This window comes from Eleutherodactylus coqui, chromosome 1 (genome assembly GCF_035609145.1).
Source record: "Eleutherodactylus coqui strain aEleCoq1 chromosome 1, aEleCoq1.hap1, whole genome shotgun sequence".
Taxonomy (NCBI): Eukaryota; Metazoa; Chordata; class Amphibia; order Anura; family Eleutherodactylidae; genus Eleutherodactylus; species Eleutherodactylus coqui.
Window position 1 is genome coordinate 172,877,996 of NC_089837.1, and position 27,932 is coordinate 172,905,927.

At 45.6% G+C, this 27,932-nt stretch overlaps 1 long non-coding RNA gene and 1 pseudogene across 1 annotated transcript; one reads left to right on the forward strand and one right to left on the reverse strand.

The window, feature by feature from the left end:
* On the reverse strand, positions 1 to 9,658 carry LOC136633269 (nephrocan-like; annotated as a pseudogene).
* Positions 9,659 to 9,848: 190 nt separating this feature from the next.
* Positions 9,849 to 27,429, forward strand: LOC136611109 (uncharacterized). The gene is made up of 3 exons (XR_010790222.1): positions 9,849 to 10,051; positions 26,970 to 27,057; positions 27,148 to 27,429. It is a non-coding gene; the product is annotated as an uncharacterized lncRNA (long non-coding RNA).
* Positions 27,430 to 27,932: the final 503 nt, after the last annotated feature.

Below are 27,932 nucleotides of genomic sequence, written 5' to 3' on the forward strand. Positions count from 1 at the left end.
TCACATTAATTCGTCATGTCGCCTGACAAGTGGATGGGATTGAGCTGGCATAGCCGGCACCCGCATTATGACGTGTGTGATGTTCTGCCTGGTATGCAGTGAAGAAGCTGTGGCCTCTTCAAACAGCTCATTGGCAGGGTCCCAAGTGGCGGACTCCGACTGATCAAATATTGATATCAATATTGGACTTCTGGAAAGCCCCTTTAAATTACTACAATTTAATATGAAAACATTTAATTTCATGGCTTAATAAGCACTTACCCCAACGGAATAGAAGTTAGAAGATTCTGCTCCATAGCCAAGTTGGACAAGCGAACACACCACTGAAGTGATTTGTCCTCAAATACAACCATGCCATTATTATCCAGGAAAAGATGTTGAAGGTTGGTCAGGTCTCTCATGTCTTTCTCTGTTACTCTTGAAACCTGATTATCGCTGTAGTCAAGTCTCTGTAATTTAGAGGGTAGTTTTTGAGGGATAGCGGAGAGTTGGTTCTTGGAGAGATCTAAAGATGTAAGATTGGTGACAACTAGAGATGAGCGAGTATACTCGCTAAAGGCAATTGCTCGAGTGAGCATTGCCTTTAGCGAGTACCTCCCCCGCTCGAGACTGCAGGTTCGGGTGCCGGTGTAGGGGAGCAGTGAGTAGCGGCTGTCAGCAGGAGGGAGCGGGCGGAGAGATCTCCCCTCCGTTCCGCCCCGCTCTCCCCCGCAGCTCCGTGCCTGCTGCCGGCACCCGAACCTGCAGTCTCGAGCGGGCAGGTACTCGCTAAAGGCAATGCTCGCTCGAGCAATTGCCTTTAGCGAGTATACTCGCTCATCTATAGTGACAACTTGTAGACCATCTGCTGAAAACAACTGATTTCCAGAAAGATTAAGATCAAAAAGATTTTCCAGTTGCTTTAAATCTCTTATAGACACACTTTTTATAAGATTTCTCTCTAACCTCGAGGACAGGAGGGATTTGGGTAGTCGTGGTGGAACTTTAACAAATTGGTTTCCAGCTAACCTGAGATACTGTAAGCTTGGAAAATGTGTGAAGAAGTTTTCATAGAAGAACATCAGCTTGTTGTTCTCCATAATCAGATACTTGAGATTGGGAAGGAAGGAGATTGGTGACTGAATGAAGGAATTGAATTATCACTCAGTTTTAGGACTTCCAGTGTTGAGGGTAGTGATCTGGGAATTGCAGTCAGTCTATTGTTCCATACTTCCAACATCTTCAAGTTATTCATTGCTTTAAACGTATTTTTTTCAATGGTTTCTATGCCACTGGAAAATAGTACCAATTCTTCCAAGCCTTGCATCTCACTGAAGCCTGAAAACTGACAGAAAATATGATATATCAAAAGCTGGTACTGTACTGGAGCGGTTATTATTGTCACAATATCATGGGTACATAAGACATGAATAGACCTTACAACAACTTACTAGCGCTGAATAGGTTGCATCCGAGATTTCTCTAAAGTGCATGGCTTAGCAACATGATCACCCCTTGACCACAATCAAGAGCCTGAAAACCAACATAAAGAAAACTGATGCCCTCCAGGTTGTGCCTGGCAAAACATATACTTATATATTCATCTAGGGTCATTCCACGTGTCTATTATAGGACTTAGGCTTCCTAATATACTGTCATCCATATAATCTCTCCCACTAGCAGCAGAAATAATCGCATTGTACAGGGGTCTTTTCTAGCCAGGATGGCTGCCCTTCATTATTTATTGGAACATTCTAGCTGCTGGCAATATTGAACATCTTATGTAAGAGACCATAAAACCAGAGTTACTATCATGTTTACACTCATTGTCAAAATAATCCCTTCCCTAGAAGTAGTTGTCGGAAGAATGAAGCTTTCTATGTTAGACTGTAACATTGATATAAGTAAGTGGTTACAATATCAGAGCAAAAGGATGATTTATTGCAGAAAACTGAACACTTGAGCTCTAGTATCCTGTTGTACCGCCTCTAGCTTCAATACAAGATGTGATACAGGTGGGCATGGAGGCTCTAGTACCCTGTTGTACCGCCTCTAGCTTGGATACAAGATGTGATACAGGTGGGCATGGAGGCTCTAGTACCCTGTTGTACTGCCTCTAGCTTGGATACAAGATGTGATACAGGTGGGCATGGAGGCTCTAGTACCCTGTTGTACCGCCTCTAGCTTGGATACAAGATATGATACAGGCAGGCATGGAGGCTCTAGTTCCCTGTTGTACCACCTCTAGCTTGGATACAAGATGTGATACAGGTGGGCATGGAGGCTCTAGTTCCCTGTTGTACCGCCTCTAGCTTGGATACAAGATGTGATACAGGTGGGCATGGAGGCTCTAGTACCCTATTGTACCGCCTCTAGCTTGGATACAAGATGTTATACAGGCAGGCATTGAGGCTCTAGTACCCTGTTGTACCACCTCTAGCTTGGATACAAGATGTTATACAGGTGGGCATGGAGGCTCTAGTACCCTGTTGTACCGCCTCTAGCTTGGATAAAAGATGTTATACGGGCAGGCATGAAGGCTCTAGTACCCTGTTGTATCACCTCTAGCTTCGATACAAGATGTGATACAGGTGGGCATGGAGGCTCTAGTACCCTGTTGTACCGCCTCTAGCTTGGATACAAGATGTGATACAGGTGGGCATGGAGGCTCTAGTACCCTGTTGTACCGCCTCTAGCTTGGATACAAGATGTTATACAGGCAGGCATTGAGGCTCTAGTACCCTGTTGTACCACCTCTAGCTTGGATACAAGATGTTATACAGGTGGGCATGGAGGCTCTAGTACCCTGTTGTACCGCCTCTAGCTTGGATAAAAGATGTTATACGGGCAGGCATGAAGGCTCTAGTACCCTGTTGTATCACCTCTAGCTTCGATACAAGATGTGATACAGGTGGGCATGGAGGCTCTAGTACCCTGTTGTACCGCCTCTAGCTTGGATACAAGATGTGATACAGGTGGGCATGGAGGCTCTAGTACCCTGTTGTACCGCCTCTAGCTTGGATACAAGATGTGATACAGGTGGGCATGGAGGCTCTAGTACCCTGTTTTACCACCTCTAGCTTGGATACAAGATATGATACAGGCAGGCATGGAGGCTCTAGTTCCCTGTTGTACCACCTCTAGCTTGGATACAAGATGTGATACAGGTGGGCATGGAGGCTCTAGTACCCTGTTGTACCGCCTCTAGCTTGGATACAAGATGTTATACAGGCAGGCATTGAGGCTCTAGTACCCTGTTGTACCACCTCTAGCTTGGATACAAGATGTTATACAGGTGGGCATGGAGGCTCTAGTACCATGTTGTACCGCCTCTAGCTTGGATACAAGATGTTATACAGGCAGGCATTGAGGCTCTAGTACCCTGTTGTACTGCCTCTAGCTTGGATACAAGATGTGATACAGGTGGGCATGGAGGCTCTAGTACCCTGTTGTACCGCCTCTAGCTTGGATACAAGATGTTATACAGGTGGGCATGGAGGCTCTAGTATCCTGTTGTAACACCTCCAGCTTGGATACAAGATGTGATACAGGTAGGCATGGAGGCTCTAGTATCCTGTTGTACCGCCTCTAGCTTGGATACAAGATGTGATACAGGCGGGCATGGAGGCTCTAGTTCGCTGTTGTACGGCCTCTAGCTTGGATACAAGTTGTGATACAGGTAGGCATGGAGGCTCTAGTATCCTGTTGTACCACCTCTAGCTTGGATACAAGATGTGATACAGGTGGGCATGGAGGTTCTAGTACCCTGTTGTACCGCCTCTAGCTTGGATATAAGATGTTATACAGGTGGGCATGGAGGCTCTAGTACCCTGTTGTACCGCCTCTAGCTTGCATAGAAGATGTGATACAGGCGAGCATGGAGGCTCTAGTATCCTGTTGTACCGCCTCTAGCTTGGATACAAGTTGTGATACAGGTGGGCATGGAGGCTCTAGTATCCTGTTGTACCGCCTCTAGCTTGGATAGAAGATGTTATACAGGTGGGCATGGAGGCTCTAGTACCCTGTTGTACTGCCTCTAGCTCGGATACATGATGTGATAGGGGTGGGCATGGAGGCTCTAGTACTCTAGATTGGAAACAACATGTGATTGCTTCATTCGCAGCCGTTCATCGACTGCTGGCTGTGATTGGCTAAGTGTCAGCCAATCACAGCCAGCACTTCATAAAGGCAGGGATTTTTTAATTCCCGTCCAGAAGAGAAGAAGATCAGTGCCGGGACCCAAGGAGAAGATGTGGCTGGGCAGACAGCGCGTCTAAGGTGATGTATGTGCATTTTTTCCCCCTGCAGCTAGGGCTTAGTTTAGGCCTTGACAGTAGGTTTTCTTACTATCAAAGTTGTATCGCACCGCACAAAAACCGCGTTTTTCTGCAATGTGATGCAATAGAGAAGAACGCTCCAAAGGGAAACATGGTCTACAAAAGCTCACGAGTTGCATGCATATTGCCGAACCTGCATGGTTTTTGTGTCAAATTGTTGCATGTTACAAAACACGGCATGTGTGAAGAATCCATAGGAAAGCATGGGGTTCTCATACATGCAATTTGTAGCATTGTAGCAACGCTACAAAATCGCGCTACTTTGTCGCCCGCGTGAACGAGGCCTTACTCCCGCAGCATACATAAGCTTTATGTTGTCAACATTGAATTTCTTCTGGTTGGTACTCTTCTTCATCTTGCACAGTTTAAGCTTTTTGAGATGTGGGGGCACTATTAGTATTGGGGCCACCTCAGGGGGCAGTGTTACTATTGGGGCCACTGCAGGGGGCAGTGTTAATATTGGGGCCACTCCAGGGGGCAGTGTTACTATTGGGGCCACTGCAGAAGGCACTGTTATTATTAGGGACACGAGGGGAGGAGGACACTGTTACTATTGGGGTTGTTCCAGAGGGAATTGCCATTCTACACAAGAATTTGCAGAATTGTGGGCCTGTACAGAGCGGCCATTCCGCCTGGAGCAGGGGCGTAACTAGAGGCTCATGGGCCCGGGTGCAGAAGTTTAGCTTGGGCCCCCCTCCCCATGCTCTTAGGCTAGATTTACAAGGGCGATCGCAAAATTGTAGCAATATAGCAGTTTTTCTCATAGAGCGTCAGCGATGCTTTTTTCACAAAAACATCGCCGTCGTTTGCAGTTTTCATGCGAGAAACACAATAGGACTTTCTAATGTTAAAAATCGCATTGCACTAAAATCGCAAGTTCGTGCGATACGATAAAACGAAGACTCCATAGGGAAACATGGGCGATAAAAAAAGCGCAGAACGCACAAAGATAGGGCAGGCAGCGATTTGTTTTCCCATGGAACATCACATCAGTGAAAACATCGAAAATGTGAAAGAAAGCATTGAAAAGCCGGGGCTTCATAATTCTGCGTTATCACCCGTGTGAGACTGGTCTTGGGGTCTGTGCCCAAGTAGTGGAAAACAGCTCTTGTTTCAGTCGGCCGATCCGCACAAAATTTTGCATCAAAACCACAAAAGAAAATTGGAAAGGTGAAATCTGCTGCGGATACGCATAAAACCTGCGCCAAAGCCTTCACCAATGGCGAGGATTTTGACATTTTTTTCTGATGTGGTTTTGATGCGGAACTTGTGTGAATTCTCCGCTGCGGACAATCTGTGCCATTTTACGTACTTAGGAATATACCCTTAGGGCACTTTCACACACAGCGCTTTTTTAGTGTTTACCGCGGCGTTTCAAACACGGCAGTAAACGCTGTACAACGCCTTCATTGATTTCAATGGAACTTGGCAGACTGACGTTCGGATGAGGCGTTTCTAACTCCGCGATTTTCGAGAGCTGTCTGCTCTATTTTCATGTCTTTAAGCACTTTTTAACACCCCTCATCGCCCCTTATAATGGTGGGGTGCGTATAAATCGCAGTGTAGAGCTGTACAATGTGTTCTTAAAGGGGTTGTCCCGCGGCAGCAAGTGGGTCTATACACTTCTGTATGGCCATAATAATGCACTTTGTAATGTACATTGTGCATTAATTATGAGCCATACAGAAGTTATAAAAAGTTTTTCACGTACCTGTTCTGTTGCTGGCGTCCCCGTCTCCATGGTTGCCGTCTAATTTTCGCCGTCTAATGGCCAAACTAGACGCGCTTGCGCAGTCCGGGTCTTCTGCTGTTCTCTATGGGGCTCCGTGTAGCTCCGCCCCGTCACGTGCCGATTCCAGCCAATCAGGAGGCTGGAATCGGCAATGGACCGCACAGAAGAGCTGCGGTCCACGGAGGGAGCAGACCCCGGCGGCCATCTTCAACCGGTAAGTATAGAAGTCACCGGAGCGCGGGGATTCAGGTAAGCGCTGTGCTGTTTTTTTTTTAAGTCCCTGCATCGGGGTTGTCTCGCGCCGAACGGGGGGGGGGGGTTTGAAAAAAAAAACCCTGTTTCGGCGCGGGACAACCCCTTTAACCCCTTAATGACATGGCCTATTTTGGGCTTAAAGGGGTTGTCCCGCGCCGAAACGTTTTTTTTTTTTTTTTTTTTTTTAACCCCCCCCCCCCCCCCCCGTTCGGCGCGAGACAACCCCGATGCAGGGGTTAAAAAAACAAACCGGAGAGTGCTTACCTGAATCCCGGCGGTCCGGCGTCTTCATACTCACCTGCTGAAGATGGCTGCTGGGGTCTGCTCCCTCCGTGGACCGCAGCTCTTCTGTGCGGTCCATTGCCGATTCCAGCCTCCTGATTGGCTGGAATCGGCACGTGACGGGGCGGAGCTACACGGAGTCGGCATTCTGCACGAGCGGCCCCATTGAAGACAGCAGAAGACCCGGACTGCGCAAGCGCGGCTAATTTGGCCATCGGAGGCCGAAAATTAGTCGGCACCATGGAGACGCGGACGCCAGCAACGGAGCAGGTAAGTATAAAACTTTTGATAACTTCTGTATGGCTCATAATTAATGCACAATGTACATTACAAAGTGCATTAATATGGCCATACAGAAGTGTATAGACCCACTTGCTGCCGCGGGACAACCCCTTTAAGGACGCAACGATTTTTGGCAGATTTTCATCTCCAATTTTAAAAAGCCATAACTTTTTTACTTTTCCGTCGACGCGGCCGTATAAGGGCTTGTTTTTTGCGTGACGAACTGTAGTTTTTGATGGTGCCATTTTTGGGAACATAGACTATGTTGTAAAACATTTATTATTTTTTTTAATAACAGGGAGAGAAAACGCATCAATTCTGCCATAGATTATTTTTTTTACAGCGTTAATCATGCAGCATAAATGACACAATCCATTTTTTCTGCGGGTCGGTACGGTTACAACGATATCAAAATTCTTATTTTTTTTAGATTTTTCCACTTTTCTGCAATGAAAACCCTTTTTTTTTTTTTTTCTAAATCGCTGCATTTAAAGTCCTGTAACTTTTTTTATTTTTCTATGTACGGAGCTCTGTGAGGGCTTATTTTTTGCGAGACGAGCTGTACTTTCTATTGGTACCATTTTCGGGAATTTATGGCTCTTTTGATCACGTTTATTGCATTTTTTGGGAGGCAAAATGCTAAAAATTAGCATTTTGCCTCTGTTTTTTAGCGTTTTTTTTTTTACGCTTTTTGCTATGCAGAATTAAAAGCGTGTTTAACTGATTACACAAGTCGTTACGGACGCGTCGATACCAAATATGTGCCATTTTATTTATTTTTTTACCCTTTTTATGCCAATATGAGAAAAAGCGTAAAACAAAAGGTGCTTTTTTACATTTTTCTTTTTTTCACATTTTTCTTTTCTTTTCTTTACACAACTTGTGTCCCTCCGAGGGACTTACAGCACAGCACTGATGATCGCTGTGATAAGGCATGGCAGGACTTCTGTCCTGCCATGCCTTATCGCTTATACAGTGATCATAGGCGCTGGCAACACAGACGCCGGTATCTGGCATCCTGTTGCCATGGCAACCAGCCAGGCTCTCTGCAATTATATCGCGAGAGCCCGGCAACTTCACAGAGGCAGCGCGCTCCCTCTGTGAACCCTTCCCATGCCGCGATCTACATACATCGCAGCAGGGAAGGGGTTAACAGCAGGGAGCGCATCTCCGATGCACCCCCGCTGCTGCAGCAGGAGGCCGGCTATGACTGACAGCCGCCTCCCGCTGTGGGATAGTGTGAGATCAGTCATGATCTCGCGCTATCCCTACGACGTAAGGGTAGTCATTTTGCGGGAAGTACCCCGCTCCCATGACGTACCCTTATGTCATGGGGCGGGAAGGGGTTAAACACCACTCAAAATCGCGTCTTTAAATGCAGCGTTTTACTGATGGTGTGTGTGACCGTGGCTTCAGGCCGCTCTCACACAGGCGCTCAGCAAAACTCTGCCATTTGGATTGCGGCGTTTTGCTGGATTTTACGTTCATTTTTGGTCCATACTGGGGTTTAGCGCACGTCACTGATGAGGAGCGCGAAAACCGGCAAAATACAGCAAACAGCGCTTCAAATCGAGCAAATGTCTGCGAGGCTCCATGGAAAACAATGGGAGTGTTTTACTGCGATTACCGCAGCGTTCAAAGAGCCGCAGTAATCAGCGCCAGTGGGAGAACGGGCTTATGGCTCTGCCATCACACAGGATGCCCATGCATGGGTCATCCCATGCCCCTTCATGGCTGTCTCTGCCCCTTCTGACACAGGATGCCCTAGCATGGTACATCCCATGCCCCTTCATGGCTGTCTCTACCCCTTCTGACACAGGATGCCCTAGCATGGTACATCCCATGCCCCTTCATGGCTGTCTCTACCCCTTCTGACACAGGATGCCCTAGCATGGTCCATCCCATGCCCCTTCATGGCTGTCTCTCCCCCTTCTGACACAGGATGCCCTAGCATGGTACATCCCATGCCCCTTCATGGCTGTCTCTGCCCCTTCTGACACAGGATGACCTAGCATGGTACATCCCATGCCCCTTCATGGCTGTCTCTGCCCCTTCTGACACAGGATGCCCTAGCATGGTTCATCCCATGCCCCTTCATGGCTGTCTCCCCCTTCTGACACAGGATGCCCTAGCATGGTACATCCCATGCCCCTTCATGGCTGTCTCTGCCCCTTCTGACACAGGATGCCCTAGCATGGTACATCCCATGCCCCTTCATGGCTGTCTCTGCCCCTTCTGACACAGGATGCCCTATCATGGTCCATCCCATGCCCCTTCATGGCTGTCTCTGCCCCTTCTGACACAGGATGCCCTAGCATGGTACATCCCATGCCCCTTCATGGCTGTCTCTGCCCCTTCTGACACAGGATGACCTAGCATGGTACATCCCATGCCCCTTCATGGCTGTCTCTGCCCCTTCTGACACAGGATGCCCTAGCATGGTTCATCCCATGCCCCTTCATGGCTGTCTCCCCCTTCTGACACAGGATGCCCTAGCATGGTACATCCCATGCCCCTTCATGGCTGTCTCTGCCCCTTCTGACACAGGATGCCCTAGCATGGTACATCCCATGCCCCTTCATGGCTATCTCCCCCTTCTGACACAGGATGCCCCTACCTGATTCCCTTCCCCTCTCACGCTGCCTGCTGCTCTGACCCCCTCCCCCACTGAGACAGACATGTGTGAGTCAGTACTTACACTTTCTGTCAGGCTGCTGCTGGACGATCTACATCCGCTCCCCTGCTGGCTGAGGATGACTGTAGGAGTCGGGGAGGGCGGCACGATGTAGAGCCCTCGGTCTGCCTATCACTAGGCACTCTGTGCACCGCGGGGAGCTTCTCCTGCACGGAGACACTTCCTCCCGGACCTCCGCTCAGACTCCTCCCCTCTGGTGATCGTGGAGGAGAACAAGACAGGGGAGGAGACTGAGCGGAGGTCCGTGAGGAGGCGCCGGCGTGCAGGAGAAGCCGCAGAGCGCCAAGTGACAGTAACTCTGCAGTCAGTCAGCGAGTGGAAAGGGCGCCCTCTGAGCCCTCCTGGCTTAGGGGCCGGGCCCCAGCGACTCCTATATGTACGCCAGTGAGCTGGAGATAACGGGTTGCGGTGTCCTGTCTCTATTATTCCTGACACAGAAACAGAAGGAGGAAACTTCTCAAATGAAGCCACATATTTCCCATCCTTTCTGTAGGTATCAGTTCCTGAGCAGATAGAAATAGATACTATAGTGTGTGCCAATTATAAGACGTCTCTCAGACTAAGGGCTCGTTCACATGCAGTGAATAGAACTCATTGATTTACAATCGCAGGGAAAAAATAAGTGGCATGTCCTATCTCAGTGTGTATTATGTACATGGATATATAGTGTGTATTATGCACATGGATATATAGTGTGTATTATGCACATGGATATATAGTGTGTATTATGTACATGGATATATAGTGTGTATTATGTACATGGATATATAGTGTGTATTATGTACATGGATATATAGTGTGTATTATGTACATGGATATATAGTGTGTATTATGCACATGGATATATAGTGCGTATTATGTACATGGATATATAGTGCGTATTATGTACATGGATATATAGTGTGTATTATGTACAGGGATATATAGTGTGTATTATGTACAGGGATATATAGTGTGTATTATGTACATGGATCTATAGTGCGTATTATGTACATGGATATATAGTGCGTATTATGTACATGGATATATAGTGCGTATTATGTACATGGATATATAGTGCGTATTATGTACATGGATATATAGTGTGTATTATGTACAGGGATATATAGTGTGTATTATGTACAGGGATATATAGTGTGTATTATGTACAGGGATATATAGTGTGTATTATGTACAGGGATATATAGTGTGTATTATGTACATGGATATATAGTGTGTATTATGTACAGGGATATATAGTGTGTATTATGTACAGGGATATATAGTGTGTATTATGTACATGGATATATAGTGTGTATTATGTACATGGATATATAGTGTGTATTATGTACATGGATATATAGTGTGTATTATGCACATGGATATATAGTGTGTATTATGCACATGGATATATAGGGTGTATTATGTACATGGATATATAGGGTGTATTATGTACATGGATATATAGGGTGTATTATGTACATGGATATATAGTGTGTATTATGTACATGGATATATAGTGTGTATTATGTACAGGGGTATATAGTGTGTATTATGTACAGGGATATATAGTGTGTATTATGTACAGGGATATATAGTGTGTATTATGTACAGGGATATATAGTGTGTATTATGTACAGGGATATATAGTGCGTATTATGTACATGGATATATAGTGCGTATTATGTACATGGATATATAGTGCGTATTATGTACATGGATATATAGTGCGTATTATGTACATGGATATATAGTGCGTATTATGCACATGGATATATAGTGCGTATTATGTACATGGATATATAGTGCGTATTATGTACATGGATATATAGTGCGTATTATGCACATGGATATATAGTGTGTATTATGCACATGGATATATAGTGTGTATTATGTACATGGATATATAGTGTGTATTATGTACATGGATATATAGTGTGTATTATGTACATGGATATATAGTGTGTATTATGTACATGGATATATAGTGTGTATTATGTACATGGATATATAGTGTGTATTATGTACATGGATATATAGTGTGTATTATGCACATGGATATATAGTGTGTATTATGCACATGGATATATAGTGTGTATTATGCACATGGATATATAGTGTGTATTATGTACAGGGATATATAGTGTGTATTATGTACAGGGATATATAGTGTGTATTATGTACAGGGATATATAGTGTGTATTATGTACAGGGATATATAGTGTGTATTATGTACAGGGATATATAGTGTATTATGTACAGGGATATATAGTGTATTATGTACATGGATATATAGTGTGTATTATGCACATGGGTTTATAGTGTGTATTATGTACATGGGTATATAGTGTGTATTATGTACATGGATATATAGTGTGTATTATGCACATGGATATATAGTGTGTATTATGCACATGGATATATAGTGCGTATTATGCTCTGAGGGGATATGCACATGGATATATAGTGTGTATTATGTACATGGATATATAGTGTGTATTATGTACATGGATATATAGTGTGTATTATGCACATGGATATATAGTGTGTATTATGCACATGGATATATAGTGTGTATTATGCACATGGATATATAGTGTGTATTATGTACATGGATATATAGTGCGTATTATGTACATGGATATATAGTGCGTATTATGTACATGGATATATAGTGCGTATTATGTACATGGATATATAGTGTGTATTATGTACATGGATATATAGTGTGTATTATGTACATGGATATATAGTGTGTATTATGTACAGGGATATATAGTGTGTATTATGTACAGGGATATATAGTGTGTATTATGTACAGAAATGTATATAGTGTGTATTATGTACAGGGATATATAGTGTGTATTATGTACAGGGATATATAGTGTGTATTATGTACAGGGATATATAGTGTGTATTATGCACATGGATATATAGTGTGTATTATGTACAGGGATATATAGTGTGTATTATGTACAGGGATATATAGTGTGTATTATGTACAGGGATATATAGTGTGTATTCTGTACATGGATATATAGTGTGTATTATGTACAGGGATATATAGTGCGTATTATGTACATGGATATATAGTGTGTATTATGTACATGGATATATAGTGTGTATTATGCACATGGATATATAGTGTGTATTATGTACATGGATATATAGTGTGTATTATGTACATGGGTATATAGTGCGTATTATGTACATGGATATATAGTGTGTATTATGTACATGGATATATAGTGCGTATTATGTACATGGATATATAGTGTGTATTATGTACAGGGATATATAGTGTGTATTATGTACAGGGATATATAGTGTGTATTATGTACAGGGATATATAGTGCGTATTATGTACATGGATATATAGTGCGTATTATGTACATGGATATATAGTGCGTATTATGTACATGGATATATAGTGCGTATTATGTACATGGATATATAGTGCGTATTATGCACATGGATATATAGTGCGTATTATGTACATGGATATATAGTGCGTATTATGTACATGGATATATAGTGCGTATTATGCACATGGATATATAGTGTGTATTATGCACATGGATATATAGTGTGTATTATGTACATGGATATATAGTGTGTATTATGTACATGGATATATAGTGTGTATTATGTACATGGATATATAGTGTGTATTATGTACATGGATATATAGTGTGTATTATGTACATGGATATATAGTGTGTATTATGCACATGGATATATAGTGTGTATTATGCACATGGATATATAGTGTGTATTATGCACATGGATATATAGTGTGTATTATGTACAGGGATATATAGTGTGTATTATGTACAGGGATATATAGTGTGTATTATGTACAGGGATATATAGTGTGTATTATGTACAGGGATATATAGTGTGTATTATGTACAGGGATATATAGTGTATTATGTACAGGGATATATAGTGTATTATGTACATGGATATATAGTGTGTATTATGCACATGGGTTTATAGTGTGTATTATGTACATGGGTATATAGTGTGTATTATGTACATGGATATATAGTGTGTATTATGCACATGGATATATAGTGTGTATTATGCACATGGATATATAGTGCGTATTATGCTCTGAGGGGATATGCACATGGATATATAGTGTGTATTATGTACATGGATATATAGTGTGTATTATGTACATGGATATATAGTGTGTATTATGTACATGGATATATAGTGTGTATTATGCACATGGATATATAGTGTGTATTATGCACATGGATATATAGTGTGTATTATGTACATGGATATATAGTGCGTATTATGTACATGGATATATAGTGCGTATTATGTACATGGATATATAGTGCGTATTATGTACATGGATATATAGTGTGTATTATGTACATGGATATATAGTGTGTATTATGTACATGGATATATAGTGTGTATTATGTACAGGGATATATAGTGTGTATTATGTACAGGGATATATAGTGTGTATTATGTACAGAAATGTATATAGTGTGTATTATGTACAGGGATATATAGTGTGTATTATGTACAGGGATATATAGTGTGTATTATGCACATGGATATATAGTGTGTATTATGTACAGGGATATATAGTGTGTATTATGTACAGGGATATATAGTGTGTATTATGTACAGGGATATATAGTGTGTATTCTGTACATGGATATATAGTGTGTATTATGTACAGGGATATATAGTGTGTATTATGTACATGGATATATAGTGTGTATTATGTACATGGATATATAGTGTGTATTATGCACATGGATATATAGTGTGTATTATGTACATGGATATATAGTGTGTATTATGTACATGGGTATATAGTGCGTATTATGTACATGGATATATAGTGTGTATTATGTACATGGATATATAGTGCGTATTATGTACATGGATATATAGTGTGTATTATGTACAGGGATATATAGTGTGTATTATGTACAGGGATATATAGTGTGTATTATGTACAGGGATATATAGTGCGTATTATGTACATGGATATATAGTGTGTATTATGCACATGGATATATAGTGTGTATTATGTACATGGATATATAGTGTGTATTATGTACATGGGTATATAGTGCGTATTATGTACATGGATATATAGTGTGTATTATGTACATGGATATATAGTGCGTATTATGTACATGGATATAGAGTGTGTATTATGTACAGGGATATAGAGTGTGTATTATGTACAGGGATATATAGTGTGTATTATGTACAGAAATATATATAGTGTGTATTATGTACAGGGATATATAGTGTGTATTATGTACAGGGATATATAGTGTGTATTATGTACATGGATATATAGTGTGTATTATGTACATGGATATATAGTGTGTATTATGTACATGGATATATAGTGCGTATTATGTACATGGATATATAGTGTGTATTATGTACATGGGTATATAGTGTGTATTATGCACATGGATATATAGTGTGTATTATGTACAGGGATATATAGTGTGTATTATGTACAGGGATATATAGTGTGTATTATGTACATGGATATATAGTGTGTATTATGTACAGGGATATATAGTGTGTATTATGCTCTGAGGGGACATGCACATGGACAAACAGAAAGCTGAACCTGAGATTCTCTGGCACAACTTGGACAAGTGGTGAGAAAAGATAAGTAGCACATTGCAGTAAGGCCGCCTGCAGACGAGCGGGTCGGATCCGTCGGCGAGGATTCTCACCGCGCGATCCGACCCCAGCGCCTGCAGGGACGAGCGCGTGCTCACCCGCGCCCGGCGGCTCCGACTCTTTCATGTGCCGGAAGCCGGCGCAGACCGGAGCCGGTGGCCGGGTGAGTGACGTTTCTGTGCTAGGGTCTGCGAGCCCCGCACAGGAATGGGACATGCCGCGGTTTGTTTGCTGCGCGAGATTTCGCGGGGCCAAACCACGGCCGTCTGCATAGGAGTGCGTATTGTAATGCACTCCTATGCAGGCTTTCAGTGGCGGAAATCCCGCGGATAATCCCGCCGCGGGATTTCCGCCCGTGTGCAGGCGGCCTAAGACTTGTAACTTTTGGTCTTTCTGCACCCCACTCCACACTTTTAGAAAAGTAGGTGGGGGTAACCCACTATAATAAGTAGAATTTATACCAGAGAACTGCCTCATAGCTGGTAAAGATTTCTTCTTCGGGCCTATGAGCCGCCCATTGCACATGGATTAACCCCTTACTGACCATAATGACCAGGCCAAATTTTGGAAGTCTGACGTGTCCACAAAGGTTTTGCATATCCAAGTGGTTCTGACATGGGTTTTTTGCCACATATTGTACTTCATTTAGGTGGTAAAAATAGACAGATAGAATTTGTGTATATTTATTAAAAGCGCCAAAATTGTGAAAACTAGACCCCTTAATGAATTCATCTAGGGGTGTACTGCGTATTTTGACTCCACAGTCTTTGAATGAATCTACTAAGCACAGCAGAAGGAAAAAATTACAATTTTCGTTTTCTCTGCAATTGTGTCATTTTAAAAACTGTCTTTTTTGTACAGCACACATAGGAAAGAAGACTTTCACCCCAAAATGGATCCCCCTGTTTGTCCCGTGTTCAGAAACATACCCATTGTAGCCCTAATCTTATGTCCAGATGCACAACGGGGCCCAAATAGAAAGGAGCATTACACTTCAACTGTTTTTACCTTTTCCGTGATGGCCATTATCCGCTGTATAACGTTGATCACGTGGCTGTAGACCGCTCACCGCGGCCCTCGGTCACTGCTTCAGGCTCTCGGCTACCTTTAGTAGCCAGGAGCAAGGAGATTTAAAATTTCCTGAGCCCTCCTCAGCTTCTGCATTCGGCGTCCCTCATTTTGGCGACAAGCGCATGCGCCGAAGCTAGGGAAAGGTCAGCGGATAAGAATCCCATCGGGGATTTTCCTGGAGGCCTTAGGTAAGTTATTTCACCTCCCCTCACGGTTCAGATTCGTGACGGGAGGTGAAACTTTAGTTTTTTTTTAACTTTTACGTGATCGCCGTTATCCATTGCCATAATGGTGATTACGTGACTAAGAACCGCGTAACGCGGACCCCGTGAGATCTCCAGGCTCTCAGCTACGTTTAGTAGCCAGGAGCAGGGAGATTTTAAATTACCCCTTTAATCCGCGGCTTTTATGTATGCATCTGCCATTTTGGCAATTGATGCATGCACAGAAGCCGGGTTATATCCGGGCGCCTTAGGTACATAATTTCATCCCCCCTCATGGATGTGATCTGTGAGGGGAGGTGAAATTTAAGCTTAATAAACTTTTTCTTTCTTTTTTTACTTTAAATGATCACCGGTATCCATTGGATAGCAGCGATCATGTGACCGGAAACCGCATACATCAGTCCCCAGTAATATCTCTCTGCTCTCAGCTTGGGGCGCGAACCGTTCTGTGTATGCGCCTGACGTATGATGTCCGGCATGCATGTGCAGAAGGCGACATCAGGTCCGAGAAGGACCAGAACGTTGCAGGACATCACGGAGGATGGGTTTGAGTACTTTCACCTCCCCTCATTGATCCGATCCATGAGGGGAGCTGAATCTTTAACTTATATTTACTTTTTTTTACACTTTTATGCGATGTGACTGAGGGGGCTTCCTGCGGACCCCCATGACCGCTGCAGGTTGTCGGCTACCTCCGGCTAGCCGACAGCATGGAGCTGTCACATCCACAGCCCATGTGGCTTTAATTCCCAGAGCGAGCGTGTTTTTACATCCCTGGGGAATAAAGCCCACTAAACTAGGATGTAAAAAGTCTATAGGGTGGTCACAAAGGGGTTAAGAGGCATAAACCAATCACAGTTACTGGTCCTAATAAATCAGCCCCATTGTATTTGAACATCGAAGAAAACCATGTTGTGTCCCAGTCCAGCATGTAGACAGTCCTGAAACTGGTTGGGGAAGAGTTGGGTGGATCCCCAACCCTCATTCCATCCCATGAATTACACCTGCTGCTCTGACTGACCAGGTGAGCAGAGCTGACTCTTTATATAGGAGTACTAGTGAGTGATGGCTGTAAGACTGGAGCAGACAAGAGGGGTAAGACCAATGCAGATACGTCTGATGGGTCTGTGCTGCTAGTATGGCCCTGCTAGCACAGAGGAGTACTAGTGAGTGATGGCTGTAAGACTGGAGCAGACAAGAGCGGTAAGAACAGGGCAGAGACTGCTGATGGGGCTGTGCTGCTTGTATGACCCTGCTAGCATGGAGGAGTACTAGTGAGTGATGGCTATAAGACAGGAGGGGTATGACCAGTGCATACATTGCTGTTGGGTCTGTGCTGCTAGTATGACCTGCTAGCATGGAGGAGTACTAGTGAGTGATGGCTATAAGACAGGAGGGGTATGACCAGTGCATAGATTGCTGTTGGGGCTGTGCTGCTAGTATGACCCTGCTAGCATGGAGGAGTACTAGTGAGTGATGGCTGTAAGACTGGAGCAGACAGGAGGGGTAAGACCAATGCAGATACGTCTGATGGGTCTGTGCTGCTAGTATGACCCTGCTAGCATGGAGGAGTACTAGTGAGTGATGGCTCTAAGACCGGAGCAGACAAGAGCGGTAAGAACAGGGCAGAGACTGCTGATGGGGCTGTGCTGCTAGTATGACCCTGCTAGCGCTCAGGAGGTATTTTGGGTTGCTGGGATGAGTTGTTACTTATGTTGCTGTGAGAAATGTCCCCTCCATACAGCGGGATAATAAACTGTAACATACAGAGAGGAGCCTCTGCTGGACTGTATAACCCCTTCGGAGATGGGAACACTGGAAATTCTGTGGATTCCCCATTGCAGTTTGTTGGGAACAATCTGCAGTATTTCACAGAACCAGGAATGTGGATGAGACTTCAGGAAACCTCGTCCACTGGAAAAATTAATTTCACTTATCTACTTTATGCTAGTAATTGGCATTTATGGTGTAAATGTGATATTCTGGTGCATGAACGGGCACACCAAGATGTGGCATAACGATTAATGGGCCTCTTAATAAGCTAGGAGCATCATGTGCACTGGCGTAACTATAGAGGATGCAGGGAATGCGGTTGCACCCGGGCCCAGGACCCTTAGGGGGCCCATAAGGCCTCTCTCCCCCATATAGGGAGCCCAGTAATGTGAATAAACCATTATAGTTGGGGGCCCTGTTACAGGTTTTGCATTGGGGCCCAGAAGCTTCAAGTTACGCCTCTGATCATGTGGCAAGGTTTGTAACACATTCCAGTATTAGTAAAATCTCCCCCACAACTTAATACTCCTGGTGACATCGCTGTGGAGGCTTTGTGGCTTTGCTCAGAATGAGTTGGTAGTAAAAACCGCAGTTGCTCTCTTTCTCTTTCTTGTTTTAATTTCTTAAAGTTAGCACTTGGGCCGAATGCCCACGGATGGATTTTCAGTGCGGAATTTGTGGTCAGATGCCCACTGTAAATTCCGCAGCAATGTCCGTCCATAGCATGCTATGTATAGAAGATTCCCCCCTGCCCACGAGCGGAAATCAACTGCAATTTTCCGCTCACGGGTGAAAATTGCAGCATGCTTTATTTGGTGCGGAAAATCACGCGGATGGCTTCCATTGTAATCAATGGAAGACGTCCGTCCTGCGGCACTTCTGCAATGAGCGCTGCAGAAGTATTGCGGGAATCCGCGTCATAGCCCAGCTCCAGCACGTCATGCCCTGCACTGCACACCGGCTGAGACACTCGTGGCGGATTCAGACAGGTTAGTATGGGTCTCTGGGGGTCACTGCCGGGGCACCGGGTCTGAATCCAACCCGGCCGTGGGCATGAGGCCTTATACTGCACAATATATTCTCCCAGTTAAGACTACTTTGATACCTTGTATTTAATTTTTATGTTGAATAATTCAAAGGGTTTGTCCAGTTGTAAACTATTTATGGACTGTCCTCGGCGTAGAGCATCAATAGTAGATTGAAAGAAGCCTGTTCAGGAATCCTACTGATTATCTGTTCACTGGGCTAATGTACTTGTGCGCTGAGCTGATTTCCGCAGGAAGCGAACAGCTCTGTTCTCACTGCAGTGGCCAGGCTTGGTATTGCAGGCCAAGTTCCTATTTATTTCAAGGGGAACTTTGCCAGCAATACCAGGCCTGGCCACTGCAGTGAAAACGGAGCTGTCTGTTTCCCGCAGAAATCAGGGCAGTACAGAAGTGTGCCAGCTCAGCATACAGCTGATTAGCAAAGGGTATGTCATTCAGGACCCACCCCCTCCACCCCACACCAATCTACTATTGATGATCTATCATAAGGAACTGGCCATGAATAATTGACAATTTGAAAACTTCTTTAAGGGCTCAGTGATACTAGAGTTTTACCTACATTCAGGCTTTCCATGTTTCTCTTGTTGGTCCAGAGCAACAGAATTAAGATTGAATTTAATGGCTCCACCCCCCCACTTTGTTTTCAATGGGATGTTAAAAAACTGAAAGCAGACTGAAAACTGCTTTCATTTCTTCCGTTCTGTTTTAAAAAATTTAAAGAAAATTAAAATTGAGTGAAAAAAGATCGATTTAATTCAGTTGGAATTTCGTTGCTGTGTTCCAAAAATGGATCAGCCTAAACTGAGGCAAAACTGCTAGCGTGAACCATAACTGTCTCTTTGTGTTCTAAATTGTACAGTACCATGTGGTACAACATGTTACCCGTATTCTAGGGCTCGGTACAATTATGGTGGTTCACAATATATATGAGGCTTGTAATACTATTGTGCAATAACACATTTGCATACTGCATACTTTAAACTTACTACCCTTATCCACAAAGCTCTCCACAGTACCGCGCTGCCTTATATTGCTTCCCTCATCTCAATTCACCACCCAGCCCGCACCCTCCTCTCCACTATCCAAAATCAGACTAAGTGCGCCTTTAATTCGAACCTCTCATTCCCGCCTCAAAGACTTCTCCAGAGCAGCATCTGTCCTCTGGAATGCACTACCAAAAACTATTTGGGTAATCACTGACACACTAGACTTCAGGCATGCTCTAAAAACGCACCTCTTCAGGGAGGCATACCACATCTCCTAAACCAAACCCGTCTGTACTCTGCCTGATAATATGCCCCCTGTCCTACCTACCGAAATTCCTGATAACCGTAATCAACCGCCACCTGCAGTCATACTGATTAAGCGCTGCGGAATATAAATATATAAAGAAAGCTAATTATTTTGGTGATTTGAAAACAATTGCAAGGGTGGAATCCACTGTAGGGGTCTACAAGAATCTGCAACAAAATCCACAGCAAATCAGTCATATGTGAAAACGCCCTTAGTGGTACATTCACACATAGCCGAATTAGTGCAGACTTTCCACAGCAGAAAATCTGTAATAAATTCTGCATCATTGACACAGGTTTTGATGCAGATCTACAGCAGACCTAACCCCTTCAATTTAGCCCTGGCAATCAACTGTTCAGCAGGGATCCCAAGTAGCAGATCCCAGCCAATCAAGTATTTATCACCTATCCTAAGGAAGAGACCGTAAATTGTAAAAATTCCAGACTGCTTCCAAAATGTGATATTCCCCCCTCTGCTTCTCATGGCCAAGATGCAAAAACATGGCAATTCTTGGAGTATCAGTAAAAAATAACCCAGAACTGAGCGCTTTTTGTTTTTGTAGATCTCACTGAAATGAATAGGGGCTACAGAAACGGTGTAGCCCAGCACACTACACTGTTAACAAAATTCTGTGAATTACGGAAACTGCATGGTGTACTGTGCTATGCAGTTCGTCACTTTCATTCATTTCAATGAGACCTACAGAAGCAGTGCTGCGCTAAACTATCTGCAAGCTCTGGAGGGGTGGCCGGTAGCAATGCCAGTGGTTTCCCCCTTTAAGTACTTGCCTAGCAATGAATGCCAATATGCCTTCTCATCAACATTCATCTTGCTCTTGAGCCTGCCAGAGTATGTATCCCCAGCCTAGAGGGCCCGTAGGTAAGGGCCAAGTTACAGGCTACTACTGAAAGTATGTGTACCCCATGTACAGGTGGATTAAAAAACTGCACACATTGCAGTAAACAATAGGACTTTAATTGTCAGCTAAATTGGTGTTCGCTACAAACTCGGCAAAGTTTCGAAAACTTTGGCAATGCTGGCTTCACAATTCGTAAACATTCTGCCTGCCAGCCATTATAGGTACAAATAGTCTCTTAAACTATGGGGTGACGTCTGTGTTGGGTGGAGCCGAGCGACGTCTCTCCTGGCTGGAGCAGTGCGGCTTCTGTCTTGGGTGAAACCTCTGGCTTGGTTGGAGCAGGGCGGCTTCTGTTTTGGTAGGAGCCTCTAGCTTGGGTGAAGCAGGGTGGCTTCTGTTTAGGGTGGAGCCTCTGTCTTGGGTGGAGCAGGGTGGCTTCTGGCTTAGGTGGAACCTCTGGCTTGGATGGAGCAGGGTGGCTTCTGGCTTGGGTGGAGCTAATCTGTCCCGCATCTGGGAAAAAAGAAAGATAAGTGAGTATAGTAAATTACTATTAGGGTCGGCTGTCCCGCGTCGGGCCTCTCGGCCGGTCTGTCCCGCGTCGGGCCTCTCGGCCGGTCTGTCCCGCGTCGGGCCTCTCGGCCGCTCTGTCCCGCGTCGGGCCTCTCGGGCCGCTCTGTCCCGCGTCGGGCCTCTCGGGCCGCTCTGTCCCGCGTCGGGCCTCTCGGGCCGCTCTGTCCCGCGTCGGGCCTCTCGGGCCGCTCTGTCCCGCGTCGGGCCTCTCGGGCCGCTCTGTCCCGCGTCGGGCCTCTCGGGCCGCTCTGTCCCGCGTCGGGCCTCTCGGGCCGCTCTGTCCCGCGTCGGGCCTCTCGGGCCGCTCTGTCCCGCGTCGGGCCTCTCGGGCCGCTCTGTCCCGCGTCGGGCCTCTCGGGCCGCTCTGTCCCGCGTCGGGCCTCTCGGGCCGCTCTGTCCCGCGTCGGGCCTCTCGGGCCGCTCTGTCCCGCGTCGGGCCTCTCGGGCCGCTCTGTCCCGCGTCGGGCCTCTCGGGCCGCTCTGTCCCGCGTCGGGCCTCTCGGGCCGCTCTGTCCCGCGTCGGGCCTCTCGGGCCGCTCTGTCCCGCGTCGGGCCTCTCGGGCCGCTCTGTCCCGCGTCGGGCCTCTCGGGCCGCTCTGTCCCGCGTCGGGCCTCTCGGGCCGCTCTGTCCCGCGTCGGGCCTCTCGGGCCGCTCTGTCCCGCGTCGGGCCGCTCTGTCCCGCGTCGGGCCTCTCGGGCCGCTCTGTCCCGCGTCGGGCCTCTCGGGCCGCTCTGTCCCGCGTCGGGCCTCTCGGGCCGCTCTGTCCCGCGTCGGGCCTCTCGGGCCGCTCTGTCCCGCGTCGGGCCTCTCGGGCCGCTCTGTCCCGCGTCGGGCCTCTCGGGCCGCTCTGTCCCGCGTCGGGCCTCTCGGGCCGCTCTGTCCCGCGTCGGGCCTCTCGGGCCGCTCTGTCCCGCGTCGGGCCTCTCGGGCCGCTCTGTCCCGCGTCGGGCCTCTCGGGCCGCTCTGTCCCGCGTCGGGCCTCTCGGGCCGCTCTGTCCCGCGTCGGGCCTCTCGGGCCGCTCTGTCCCGCGTCGGGCCTCTCGGGCCGCTCTGTCCCGCGTCGGGCCTCTCGGGCCGCTCTGTCCCGCGTCGGGCCTCTCGGGCCGCTCTGTCCCGCGTCGGGCCTCTCGGGCCGCTCTGTCCCGCGTCGGGCCTCTCGGGCCGCTCTGTCCCGCGTCGGGCCTCTCGGGCCGCTCTGTCCCGCGTCGGGCCGCTCTGTCCCGCGTCGGGCCTCTCGGGCCGCTCTGTCCCGCGTCGGGCCTCTCGGGCCGCTCTGTCCCGCGTCGGGCCGCTCTGTCCCGCGTCGGGCCTCTCGGGCCGCTCTGTCCCGCGTCGGGCCTCTCGGGCCGCTCTGTCCCGCGTCGGGCCTCTCGGGCCGCTCTGTCCCGCGTCGGGCCTCTCGGGCCGCTCTGTCCCGCGTCGGGCCTCTCGGGCCGCTCTGTCCCGCGTCGGGCCTCTCGGGCCGCTCTGTCCCGCGTCGGGCCTCTCGGGCCGCTCTGTCCCGCGTCGGGCCTCTCGGGCCGCTCTGTCCCGCGTCGGGCCTCTCGGGCCGCTCTGTCCCGCGTCGGGCCTCTCGGGCCGCTCTGTCCCGCGTCGGGCCTCTCGGGCCGCTCTGTCCCGCGTCGGGCCTCTCGGGCCGCTCTGTCCCGCGTCGGGCCTCTCGGGCCGCTCTGTCCCGCGTCGGGCCTCTCGGGCCGCTCTGTCCCGCGTCGGGCCTCTCGGGCCGCTCTGTCCCGCGTCGGGCCTCTCGGGCCGCTCTGTCCCGCGTCGGGCCTCTCGGGCCGCTCTGTCCCGCGTCGGGCCTCTCGGGCCGCTCTGTCCCGCGTCGGGCCTCTCTGGTAAAATGGATAGAAAGTGAGGACAAAGTTACCTTGGTGTATGAGTAGTGTAAGATTTTTCCTATTGAAATTAACTGGAATGCATAAAGCGAGTTTCAGTTCATTTCAGTGGGGTAAAAAGATTTGACTTCTGAGTGTTTTCGGTTAAGAGCGTTGTTGCGGAACAAATTAAACTCCTAACCCAAGGCACACTCTATAGTAATTAATTATTTTTAACAAATGAACAGTTGTTAGGGTATTGACAATGCCTCTTCTGTTTCCTTGCAAATCCTTACGCTTCATGATATTCATAGTATACGCATATATATCTCCTCCCAGTCCTTCACCATCACCAGACAATATCCAGTATACCATCCTGTCTAGATAGTGAGGTAAAGGCATGCTTCTCCAATTCATTTGGGATAGTGTTGTAATGCGGTTCTTCTATCAGATTTTAACCTGTTAACGCTGTATGATGTAAGTTTCCGTCATGGCAGCATAGTATTTCGCGCACCAGGGCGTAAAGTTGCATAACACGGCTGGTGCATTATCAGAAGCGAGCCTGTGCAGTCTTGCAGCCTGATTCAGCTGTTACTGATAGCCAGCCTCCGGGTAGAAAACCCGAAATCAATGAACACTGATCTCCGCTTTTAACCCCCTACATGCAGTTATCTATGCAGATTGCGGCATGTAAAGGGTTTACAGAAAGAGGGCACACCCTCGGTGACGTTATCTGACCCTGGCAATGTAATCACGGATCAAACAAAAGGGGTCATGGTAGTGCTCCACCCAGTATCAAAGTGAATTAAAAGCATAGAAAGCAAGAAATAGATAAATAGTGGGACTTACCCCAAAGGGGGTACCCCACTAGTACCTCCATGTCCCAGCTGGTTTGTAGTGGCAAATCAGTATTCCTCCGTGATCCTGTTTTCCCACTCTTTTAAATCAAGGGAGCTGCTTCGAGTACTTGGATTCCCCAATAAACAGGGGGTCCAATGATAAGTGACAAAGAAAAATAGAGGAAAAATACCCAGCGCTTCCAGGGCTAGATCACAGAGTTCTTCTTTTAAGTATCGTATAAGCTTCTTTATTGAAGTATGCAACGCGTTTCGGCTCTTGGAGCCTTTATCAAGCATAGTTTATAACATAAATTCAATCATTTATATACAACTAAAATTTAACACTTACATTCCACAAAGAAAACCCGGTGTAGGGGGGCCGCCATATTGGGGTAGAGTTAATGACGTGATTGGCGTCAAAGCGAGGCTGGACGTGGGCGTGATGACGTATCCACGTACCAACGTCGCTATGCTGGACTGAATTGGAGACGCAGTCAGCGTCAAATCGGAGATAGACGTTGGCGTCATGATGTAAGGATGCACCCGCTTCACCATGCTGGGGACGTGATGATGCTCGAGCGTGCCCACGTCACCGCACTCGTGTGTGTGTGTGTGTGTGTGTGTGTGTGTGTGTGTGTGTGGCCATAGCTTCACACGGGCGTCAATCAACGTGACCTTGCCAACGCCATAGCGCTCAACATCCACAAGTGCAGCTGGTTATACATAAATCGCAAAATATCATAACGATGGTGTCAACACTTTAAATGTGTTTTTGATTATGCAGCAATCAATTGCATCATCTATAAATAAATCAAGATTCGGTAAAAATTAAAACGATAAATAATGATATAAAAACTTGGTTTATTGTCCCTATTATATATATTACAATAATGATAATGATGGCTATAAGTGTTGTCGGACGTTCCCCATAGAAATAATCGGAAATGATTGAAATGTATGACATGAAGACATATAATTATATAAACCCCTACATGCATCAATTCAAAGAATACAACAATATCAATAAAAATGAATAAAATCAATAAAAAATGTAATCGCAGAGGGCTGATGGGATGCCATGGCAACAAGATGCCAGATGCTGGTGTTCCAGCTTGCCGTTGCTTATTATTGCTATTACAAGTGATAAGGCGTTGCAGTACAGATATCCTGCAATGCCTTATCATACCGATCATAGCTGCTGTGGTTCAAGTCCTCTACGGGGATTAAAAAAAATAATAATAATAGTGTTATATATATATAGATTTAAAAAATTCCACATTTCGTGGAATCCCAAATTGTACGATAATTTAAACACAGTATTTATCTTGCATGTGATCTAAAGCCGTAGGTACCCCAAAATGGCAGCAAAAAAACTTTGTCACACAAAAAATAAGTCCTCACAGAGCTCCGAACATGGAAAAATAAAAGTTATAGGACTTTGAATGCAGTGATGCCAAAAAAATTACAAAGCAAGGGTTTTTATTGTGGAAAAAAATAAAAAAAATAAGATGACAGAAAAAAATGTATGTTTTATGCTCCTTGATTAACGCTTAAGGCCCATTTACACGGATGTCATATTTCTGTATTAATGAGTTTTCTGGTTCGGTGACGTTTTTCATGTTTCCTCTTTCTGCCCTCTGGATAGGTGATAACTGATCGGTCAGGGTCCGACTCCCGGCATCCCCACCTATCGCCAGAATGCTAGTCCTGTAGTCTGTAGAATGAACTGAGCGGTGGCCGTACATACAAGCTGCTGCTCTATTTATTGCAGTAGGACTGCTAAAGGGGGCCATTTGAAGTTCTTTGAGCCACCACTTTGTTTATTTTGGAACCCTCATCACCGCTATTCTGGCGATCAATGGGGGGTCCCAGCAGTAGGACCCCCGCTGATCTATCAGTTTTCAAAACATTTTACCAAATCAGAAAACCCCTTTTAACTCTATTCGTTCCCATCTCAGTGGCTGTGTGTGTATACATATATTACTGTTTCTATATATAATAGTCACACAAATGTAGAATAATCATCCGAATCCTGCTGCAGCATTTGGTTGGGTTCAAATAGCGCAAAATGATTATCGGTGTGGACTTTCTGTAAGGCGAATGAGCAGCATTTACAATATAAGCTGCAGATTTCACCTTTTTGAATCCAAAGGGTGAAATCTGCGGCAAGTCATTAAAATCCACACCATTAAACTGTCAATTAAACGGCTGCTAATCTTTGTGTGACTTGATTGCTTACGACTCCAGGCGACCCGCTCGCTGGCGCTCCTCGAGGCTGATGCTGCGGCTGGCGCTGGCTTCTTTGCTGACAGCTGCAGATCACTGGTCCTATCAGGTAATAATCCAATTCTTAATGTCTGTTCCTTGCCTCTTCTTTCTTCTTCATCTGCCACTGTCACCATTTCTCCTCTTCTGGCTTCTCCAGCTGTTCCTGTGAAGTCCAGTCCAGTTGGGTTAACTTGTCAGCAGCACCAACAGTTCTCATCTGGCTTCAAGATGGCGTCTGACTGACCAACTGCCACTTTTCCTCTGGAAGCTCCGCCCACTTCAGGCTCCGCCCACTTGACTGCACTGCAGGGGATAACTTAACACTTGTCTCACAAGAACTAAATTACAGGGCCGCAATTGCTCCATTATAATAATGAAAAAATATATATAGGAATGTAACTGATGATCCAAGGATCATTAAACTTTTATTGCTTTTTTTTTTTTTTTTTTTTTTTTAAGTGTGAAAATGTCGTGAAAAAGAAAAAAAACTATTACAATTTGGTATTGGCATAATCGTACTGGCCTATAGAATGACTTTAATACATTATTTATACTGCTCAGAGAATGCAGTGAAAAATAAAAATAAAAAACAATGCAGAATTACAGATTTTGTTAATTTTGCCACTTGAAAAAATGGAATAAAAAGCGATCAAAATTTTACATGTTCCAAAAAATTGGATAAATGAGGACTAGAGTTCATCCCACAACAAGGCTTTCTAGGGCTCTGGCAATGGAAAAATAACATTAATACGGCTCTTGGAATGTGGCAACACAAAAACAAACCTTTAAGAAAAAAAAATGTTTGAAATCTACAAATATAGCAAAACATAAAAAAACTGTATAAACTTGGTATCGCCGGAATCGTGTGACTCAGAGAATAATGTTTTCATATTATTTATTCTGCATGTTGAACGCCGTATAAGTGAAATCCAAAAAAACAAA